Source organism: Euprymna scolopes, chromosome 1 (assembly GCF_053919585.1).
Source record: "Euprymna scolopes isolate OS-2025 chromosome 1, ASM5391958v1, whole genome shotgun sequence".
In the NCBI taxonomy this organism is placed as follows: domain Eukaryota; kingdom Metazoa; phylum Mollusca; class Cephalopoda; order Sepiida; family Sepiolidae; genus Euprymna; species Euprymna scolopes.
In genome coordinates this window covers 162,766,325-162,776,933 of record NC_136482.1, presented here as the reverse complement: position 1 = coordinate 162,776,933, position 10,609 = coordinate 162,766,325, and the positions used below count along the sequence as shown (strand labels likewise).

The 10,609-nt window shown below is 37.9% G+C and overlaps 1 pseudogene; it reads right to left on the bottom strand.

Moving 5' to 3' along the window:
- Positions 1–237: 237 nt before the first annotated feature.
- Positions 238–354, bottom strand: LOC145285130 (5S ribosomal RNA; annotated as a pseudogene).
- Between the last annotated feature and the right edge of the window lie 10,255 nt (positions 355–10,609).

Below are 10,609 nucleotides of genomic sequence, written 5' to 3'. Positions count from 1 at the left end.
CTTTGCAAAGTGCACTGTTCTTCTTCTTCTTCATCTTATTATTATTATTATTATTGGTAAGGCTTGCTTCAGTCTTGACAGACTATTGATACCTACTGTAGGGGTGCCTGCGCGTGAAATTTGTGTGGCAAGAGTTGCGCAATATACAACCACGCCTCTCCTGAGTCAACATTGTTGCATACCAGTGGCAAGTTGAGGTGCAAGACGACTGGAAACAATACCGAGATAAGCGGAGAGCACATACAGCGCCTAGAATTCCCAAATGGTCACCCATCTGGTATTGGCCAGGCTCAACGTTGCTTAACTTCGGTGATCTGACGAGAACCGGTGTGTCAATGTGATTATGCCGTATATTATTATTATATGTATTTATAGATTATGCCGTATATTATTATTATATGTATTTATATATATATATACAGAAAGAGAAAGAAAGAGAGAGAGGGAGAGAGGGAGGGGAGTGTGGAGGAAACATATCCATGCTACGTTTAAAATATGCACATATATACAGATATAGCTTAATGTTTGTTAAAAATGTAATGTTAATCAAATATATACGAACCTTAAATCCAGATATTCCTTTAACTATAATTTGGTTCCTATGTCCTAAAGAATTATGGGGAGGCATTTAATAAAAATATAATTACTAAGATCAAATAACAATTAAAACGTCAGGTACATCGAGTGCTATAAAAAATACACAACATTTTGAAAATACTGATATTTAATCTAATTCAGGTGCCACAAATCTTTACGTTTCTGGATTTTTTTTCGATAAGGATTAGTAGTTCGTGTAATTGGGATTATTCGGACAACTGTTTTCACCATGGCTGTTATTTTTACCACGATCCGCGTTCATAGTAATTGTCTGTATTTTTGAGATGAGGTGTTTCCATTTATTGAGATTGTCGGACTGACTTCCTCATCTTGGTTGTTATAGTCACAACGTTTCGCCCGTTTTGCCCTCCGGCCTTCATCAGGTGTTTTGGGGAACCGTTTGTTAGGAGTCTCGAACCCAACCCTTTATTATTATTACGGGGGTACCGTGTTCGGACTCCAGCTAAGCTCTGGGACATAGTTGCTGATTCTCTGTGTTGAATGTTACTTTTCACTGCCTCCGTTCAGGATTGAACTCAGCACCTTTGGGTAACTGTAAACTTTGATACAACGTCTAGGACCACTCGACCATATGTCACTAGTGTCATCTCCAACCATTTTTTTTTTTTTTGCAGCTGTATCGAACTTTCCAAGTGCTTTATCCAATACGCCACGGGTTCCAGTTCGAAATTACTTGAAGATTCATTAGTTCCACAGAAAGATTCCAGAATTGGACAAGATAATTTAAAGAAGGTCGGAAGTTACATCGACCAATTTATTTATTTTTGTGAATTAGGCAATCGGGCAAATTATTCCTCGTAATATGTAAATCAGTAGTAGCTTAATTCTATAGTAATACATACGAATGTCTGCACAAATTAATATATCGTGTTTAAGCGTATTGTACGACCCGGCAATGCAGTGCTGCCAGAGCTTTATATATATATATATATATATATATATATATATATATATATATATATATATATATATATATTAATGATGGGACGTTTGAGGAGGATAATACGAGAACAGTAGTCTGAAGAATTCAAGTAATACGCGTTTCTGTGTGTTTATTTAGCATTATTTAAGTGACACACTATTGTTTATGTGGTCGATCCATTTCAAGCAGGATTAGACAGCTAACACTGTTGCAATATTGTAGCTTTCTGTTACTTTGCAATTTTCCCGCATTTCCTATTTTCGCAAGCACTTCAATTGATGCTCTATTTTAGTTGTATGTGCTTTTTTATCTCTTATATCCATATCCACCCTCCCTGGTGTATATCTTAAAGCTCATATATGTCTGTGCGTCTGGAGTTTATGGCATGAAAACGGTTGGCAATAGACCGATTCAATATGATACAGTTGGCCTATTTTCATGTATTTTGTTTCTGCGAGGTTTACCAACGCCATCATTTAAAACGAAATATTTACCAAGTCATCTGGTTAGATATAAATTTTGTAAACTCATACAGACGCTCTTTTTTTTTCCTTCTTGATTTCATGTGAGGAAAAAACGTATCATGAGCTTATATTTAACGAAGATTAAGTCGTTAATAATTCATCTATTACGATAATTGTCGTTGTTAAATTTCATATTATTGCGGTCTAATTATTGTTTTATAAAGATTAATTAAATGTCATGTTTTATTGATTTAAAATACATGTGTTGTAAGCACATGTCGAAAAACATGATTCGGAGTTGACACATGTTCAAAATTAATGTTTACTTTAATTTATGACTAGCAGATTGTCTGCGTTTCCAGGTCGTAAAATCCGCTTGAGAATTATATTTATGGAAATTCCGTATTTTGTATTCGCGAGCCAATTCTCTACTGATTATCATATTTTATTCATTATATATTAGTGATTTCAACAGTAAAAAAACAACATATACTTCGGTGCCATCAGTTAAAATCGAAATCAAAACATTTACCGCCCCAGTTTAGCTTGGTACCGTTTAAGCTATCGGCAGACCGATATGAAATAGATAAAATTCAACCGTATAAATGTATATTTGCGCATACGTACATGAGCGCTTTGCGTCGATTTTCGCCTCCTGAGTTCCATTTTCTTCAATTTTGACTTTATCAGCTATGTTTACCGGCTAAAAATAAATTGAATTTGTTCCACGTGTCCAAATACCTTATATATCAAGTTTCATGTCGGTAGACTAAAATGTGACATAGTAATTTGCTATAGACTGTTACTCGCATGGATGGACAGAAAAGGTCACTGTATATATATATATATATATATATATATATATATATATATATATATATATATATATATATATATATATATATATCAAACAAGGGTTTACAAAAAATGCAATCATTTGGCGCGCCTCACACCGCTCTTCAATCTTGCGTCTCGTCGGAGATGTACTTTGAAAAAAACGGAGACTAACATAGATACACAGACATATTGAGTTTTATATATAATATTTCTCAATTGAATTTAAATTTGATTACAGCATTACTTATCTTTTTAAGGAAATAATCCGAATTATTAACGATCAATCTTCCTGCAATACTTATTCATGGCACCATATTTTGTAGTTAACCTTCATGTACAAGGTGCCTTCAATAAGTTTCCAGACTTTTTTTGTATTGATACTTTTATGGATAGTACACACATGAAACTCAAGTCCACTTCGAAGAAATCTCCTTCGGCTACAATGCACTTGTTGCACGGTTCCAACAACTTCTGGAAGGCCCTATGGAAGTCATCTTTTGTGAGCATGTCAGTGATCCTCGTTACAGCTGCTTTCAATTCCTCAATTGTACCACAACGACAGCCTTTAAGGTTTTCCTTGAGCTTAGGGAATAATCAAAAGTCACAAGGAATAAAGTCCGGACTATAAGTATGGTGAGGAACTGTCTTGATGCACATTTGTTTGATCTTCTCTGAACTCTCTTGGGACAAACTACGCTCAAATTTTCCGCATCTTCAGTCCCTCGCGTATAATTGTGAACAATCCACACACTGACATCAAACTGTGCACTTATTATCTCTATAGATACACGAGGGTCTTTATCCTTGAAATTCTTCATTGGTCAATCAACTCTGGTGTTTCAACTTTCGTACTCCTTCCACACCTCTCAGCATCCCCCGCAGACACACTGCCTTCTTGAATCTCGTATGTCACACAAAAACTGATGCTCGATTCATGCAAGATGGTCGGAAAGCAGTCTGAAGCATTCCATATCTTCAGTTGGAAGGCATGTTTAGTTTCAGAACAGTTTCCGATGGTTAATTATTCTATATAAGTCCTGGAGATGACTGGTTCTCAATAGACGGTTGTTTTGTACAGGTGTGTTTATAACTTTGTAACCAAAGAACAAACGATTCTTCCCGTTCGACACGAAGAAAACATAGGCAAGGTTGCTAAAACAAAGGTTTAATTTTTATCGAGCAATTCTGTTTTCTGATTGGTTGGTAGCAGAACGTGAATAAATTTGATTCGTCAGTTCCTAGCTTCATCGTTTATAAATAGAATCTCCCAACTGTGAGAAACCATACCCACATTATAACTGGGGTTGGTCTCCTAGCGGTTTCGGCTGCAGGGAGACTGGGTAGAGTACTCGTTAGGGATCCGTTCTTGACACTCAGCCCGACAGGTGTAGGGCCAGAAACCGGCCCAGTATCTATCGGACTAAGATACACCGCTTGACTATCACTCAGGAGGTCCACCCTCCCAGACCTTGCTACCCGGCTTTCGGTAGGGGCAAGTTTATTGCTTGTCACCCGAGGAGATAAAAAAATGTGGAAGATGATCTATCGATTTTATATTTATCGATAATTTAAAAACAATAAATATTTATGATTTCACATTACCAGCAATGGAAAATTTTGGTTTTAAAAAAAAATCAAATAAGAATAAGACAATTAAAAGAATCGTTTTGGCACCGGAAAATAAGCATCAATTTTTCCGATTCCGATACCGATTCCGATTGTTCCAATTCCCGATTCTTCCAATTCCCGATTCCGATTAATCGTACCAACATTAGATGTTTCTCTTTATAAGTAGCTCTTCTCGTCGTATATCGTGTCGTATATCGTTCTTTGTTAATCATATTTATTTAACCAGAAGTCAAAAGGTCAAACATCATTTTGTTTTTTTTTCCTCCTTTTTTTGTTATTTGTCTTTGTATTGTCGGGATCATTGAAAGTCTGAGAAACAGAAATAGACAAGGGAAAATATGTTGGCGTTTTAAGACAGGGTGTGGTAGACGGAGATACGCATCTGTCTGCAAAGCCTGGCCGTAAAGATCTCATCCGGCATAAAGCGAAGAAAAGGCGAGCAGGTAAATAGGGATGTGGACACGGAGTAGCACGAGACACGCGCGTGGAGAAATATATCCCGTTGTCGATTGCAACTGATACAGAGTAAAAGGAACATTGGCGGCCAAACAGAACAAGTGATAACAAATAAACAGTCATAGCACTCACAGATCACATACGAAAATATAAAGCCTCCTTTCTTCTCCAATAAATAGGCAACGTCAAGGTAGCAGCATTAAAAGTGACCATGAATCACCTGAAAGAAGATAACAGACTATAATATAATCAAAATTAAAATCCGAGGGTATGTAATCATAATCAAAACAATGAAAAAATACATAAGAATGTTTATTCCTAGGCGTGGGCAGTGCAGTCGATTGGGGAGCGGGCTTGTAATGTATACGGGGAACCGCTAAACTTTACACGTACAATTTACGCACCAACTATGGATGCAACAGAAGATGAAAAGGTTAATTTCTACCTTGCTTTGTGCAGTGTAGTTAGACGCATTTCATCTTCATTCTTGGAGATTTTAATGCTAGGGTGGGAAGAGATTTTGAAACCTGGGATGTGCTGAATAAACACGGAGTGGGGAAGTGTAACAGCAGTGGTCTGATGTTGTTGCAGTTTTTTTTCAGAGATGGGTTTTAAAATCGGTAACACCGTGTTTCAGCAGAAGGACAAATACAAGACGACCTGGATCCATCCGGGTTCCAAACAGTGAGACTTGATAGACTATGTGTTAGTCAGAACACGTGAGATGAGGGATATCTGCAGTGTTCGTGTCATGCGGGGTGCAGAGTGCTTGACCGACCATCGATTGGTCCGTGCAAAGAAACCCAAGATGAGGGAAGCTAGTGTGGCTATCCCAACGCGACTTAATGTTGTCCGTATAAAGGACAATATTGTGAGGGAGAAACTAGTTAAGGAGATGGAAAAGATTGACCGTCAAAACACTTGACCTGCTTTTAAGGAATCTGTCTATGAGGTGTGTGAGAAAGTATTAGGTTATTGTAAGCGTAAACATCAGGATTGGTTCAATGAGAATGATACTGAAATTCAGGCTTTGCTTTATTCAAAGGCCAGGGCATTGCATGCTTATCTCGGGTGTGGTTTGGCGGATGGGGAGCAAGATCGATTGAGGGAAAGTTTAAAGCAATCAAGCACGAGGTGCAGAGCAGGTTGCGAAACATGCAGGATGAATAGTGGATGCAGAAATCTGAGGAAATACAACTTGCCTCGGATTCGAACAACACCAAGGTCTTTTGCAGCCTACTGCGTGCGGTTTACGGACCATCCAGATCACCTATCACTCCTCTGCGCTCGAAGGATGGTGAGGATCTTCTTCGAGACCCTATCGACATTCTTCATAGATGGAGGGAGCATTTCGATGACCTCCTGAACAGACCTTCTTACGTTGATCAGGAGTTTATTAGGTCGATTTCTAGCAATCCGGTCAAGGATATCTTGGCAGAGGTTCCTCCTTTCCAGGAGGTTGAAGCAGCTGTTCAAAAGCTGAAGAATGGAAAGTCTCCTGACCTGAATCGTTTGCATGCGGAAATCTTTAAATGTTCTGGACCCAAGATGATGCAACGCATAGCGGACTTGTTGCAGACTGCTTGACGGGAGTAGTGTATTCCGCAGGTTTGGCGGGATGCATTGATGGTAACGCTATACAAGGGGAAGGGTAGCAGAGATGAATGTGGAAATTATCGGGCATTTCTTTGCTGTCAGTAGTCGGTAAGGTGCTCTGTAGGATCATGCTAGACAGAATGCTGGAGCACATTGCTGATGATGTTTTGCCTGAATCGCAGTGTGGTTTCAGAAGATGTCGAGGGACAGTGGATATGATTTTTACAGCCACACAACTACAGGAGAAATGTATAGAACAGCAAAAGGGACTGTATCAGGTGTTCATCGATTTAACCAAGGCCTTTGATACCGTAAATAGAGACTCTTTTGGGGAAATTCTGAAAAGGCTTGGATGTCCTGACAAGTTTGTAACCATCTTAAAGCTCTTCCACGATATGAAGGCTATGATCAACGTTGGGGGAAAGTTGGCTGATCCTATCTCAGTAGAAAATGGTGTTAAGCAGGGAGACATTCCAGCTCTCACACTCTTTGCGTTCACCATGGTCTTTCGGATGGCATTTGGGGGTTGCTCTGATGTTGTCTATATTCGTTACCGAACTACTGGGGGTTGTTCAACATTAGGCGCTTCAAGGCAAGTAAAAGGGTACTCACGGATGACTGTGATCTGGTGGCTCATGTGGTTACTGATATGCAGCAACTTGTGGATGCCTTTGCGGTTGCCTGCAGCGCATTGGGCTTGGCTATCAATCTGAAAAAAAAACCGTCTTAATGTATCAGCATGTTCCGGGAATGCCATACTATGAGCCATCAGTTTATATCTGTGGGTCAAGGATAGCGGTTGTCTCTAAGTTTGTATACTTGGGTAGCACACTGAGTATGTCTGGTACCCTGGATGATGAGGTATCGTTACGGATCAGCAGGGCAAGTGTTGCCTTCAGAAAGTTGGACGGGAGTTTGTGGGGACGTCATGGGATCTTGCTGCCAACTGATTAAGGTTTATGCCGCATGCGTTCTCTCTACTCTTCTCTATAGCTGTGAAACTTGGATAACATACAGGGAGCATTTGAAACGTCTTGAGAGGTTTCACCAGATGTGCCTACGGCGTGTGGTTAGGTGATATACGGCGTGTGGGTTAGCAGATATACGTCAGTGATGTGGAGGTGCTTGAACCGACCTAATGTTTTAGCATTGAAGTTCACATTATAAAACATAGACTGAGATGGAGTGGACATATGGTTAGGATGTTAGACAATCGACTTCCCAAACAACTCCTTTATGGCGAGCTCGCCGAAGGAAGACGTCTGGCTCAAAAGCCTAAATTGAGATTCAAATATTATTTAAGGTCCACCCTAAAAAAAATGTGAGATAGATGAAAGAACCTGGGAGAGTCTTGCTTTGGATCGCGGAGAGTGGAGAGGGACCTTGAAGAAAAGTGTAGGCAAGATTGAGGCGGATCGAACCCAATATGAGCGGCTGAAGCGCGATATCCGGAAAGGGAGGGTGAAAGGAGCCGTGGATGCGAGGGGGGCAAATTGGCCTGGAGTGTGAGGTGTGCGGAAGATTATGTCTGAGCAGAGTTGGGCTGATGAGCTACCAGATTACTCATCGGCGCAGTGGGCCACACAGCAGTCTTAAGCTGCCAGAGCTAACCTGTGTCAACTGCGGGGGAACGTACAAAACAGCAGGTGGTGTGAAACGGCATTTGATCATACATAAAAGAGAACATCAAGAACATGCTGCTAGTGGCGTACATGTCTGCACAATGTGTGCCAAGGAATGCCAGAGTTTGGTAGAGCTTAAAAGCCACCTTCGTGCGGCCCATCACTGAATGTTTTCGTGTTTTTGTATACCTTTTTTGTGCTATATCAAGTAATGGCAATGTTCGAAAACGAATTTGCTGCCATCATATATATATATATATATATATATATATATATATATATATATATATATATATATACATATATATATATATATATATATAATTACTATAATAATTTTTAATGCCTACAGACACTAGCATTTCATCCTTTCGGTTATCATCAGTACAAGCTGTCATAATTACCGAACGTCCGGAGATTCGAACCCGGCTACGAAAAAGTCTCTGACTCCATTAGCAAGGAACAAACCACCCACTTAACTTTAACCGCAAGAAATGTTGTTGAAATTCAAACATCTATATTTAAATGTCGAGACGTCCGTCCATAGTGATCTAATGATTATAACAACAATAGAACCGAGATCTTAAAGGGACCGACATAATCATTATATACTATAATAAGTTTTAAATACCTGCAGACACTATATATTTATATATATATATATGTATACATATATATGTATGTTTATATATATATATATATATATATATATATATATATATATATATATAATGAGAGAGACGATATTTATTTGTTTTTGTTTTGCGATACTTTTTGAATAAATTCAATTATTTATACTAAAGTACATTTTTACCTAAATGCGAGTTGGGAATAATTATCTCTTTTACCAATTGAGTATCCCTAAATAGGGAATGTCATATATATTAGTTAAAATATTATTATCCACCGACACGTGTTTCGTCGTCTACAACTCACTCCATATAAACGTATATATATATATATATATATATATATATATATATATATATATATATATATATATAATGAAGTTTATTTGATTAAAGCATTGTGGAAGCCATGTATTTAGAAATGTGTTAGAAGAATATCACAATGGAAGTAATGGAAAGTTTTCGATGGTGGGGAAAGATAACAAGTTAAATGGATGACAAATATATATATATATATATATATATATATATATATATATATATATTTGTCATCCATATACAGTACTGTTTCGTTGTCTCACAACTTATCAGTGCGGCTAGACATACACTTTTCCCCAGCCGTGGATCGAACCTACAACCGTCGCATTAACAGTCGGCAGCTCTCACCATGTAATATATATATATATATATATATATATATATATATATATATATATATATATATATATATATATATATATATATATGTGTGTGTTGGGCCATTTTGAACTTACCTGTTGGATTGGAAGTTTTTCATTCGACCGTGTTTGGATTTTACCATTCTTGGATTTTTTACCCTTCACCGGACTATCCATTCATGTGAAATATTTTTATCATTTTTTCTTTTACCTCCTATTCCTCTTACCTCACCCTTTTTTAACCAAGTAAGATCTGCCACTAACTTGTGGTTTCATTAAATACTTTTACATGCAAAATCCGATCCCGCATTTTTCTAATTCCTGCCCTCTTATGAGAAGGAGAGTATTTCTTCGAAACTCCGCAGATTAAGGACTATCCACTTATCTTGTGCTTCCTTTTTAAAATTAAATATGTTATTAACTCTTTTTCAAGATGTTTTTTAACATGTTTTATTAATCATTTGTTCATATTATAAGCTCTATTTCCTTTTCGGTTTTATTGAGCTTTTACATCTGGTCGAGATTACTTTACTTGTAAATATTAACTCTTTAATATTTATAATATATTTTAAGTTTACAATTTTGATTACCTTGGTAAACTTATTGTAATTTATATATATATATATATATATATATATATATATATATATATATATATATATATATATACGGCATAATCACTTGATTAACCGGTTCTCGCCTGATCAGCGGCGGTAAGCAACGCTGAGCCTGGCCAGTGCCAGATGGGTGACCATTTGGAGAGGCTAGGTGCCCTGTGTGGCGAGCTGAGACGTTAAATTTCCAGGTTGATACCTGGAGGCCTGTTTAATACTCTAGGAGAGATACATGCCAGCCTTCGTGAAGACATTCATCTAGGAGAAGTAAAAGTCTGATGTAACACCTGAAGTCTACTGCCCGCTCTATCCTGTTCCGACTATGACCCCCACAAAGATTAGCAGTTGTACCAACAAGAGTGGTTGGTCCTGCACAAAGCCTTCACTACTATAACCAAATCGTCCCTGTAGATTTCCAATTAACCTCAGTTGTTTTGGCGGAGCTCATGCGTCGAAATCGATTGGTGGGGCGTCTATAACACTGATTATATAGACGATACACACATTGACATGAGTCGGTCCGTTATATACACGGCTATATAAGA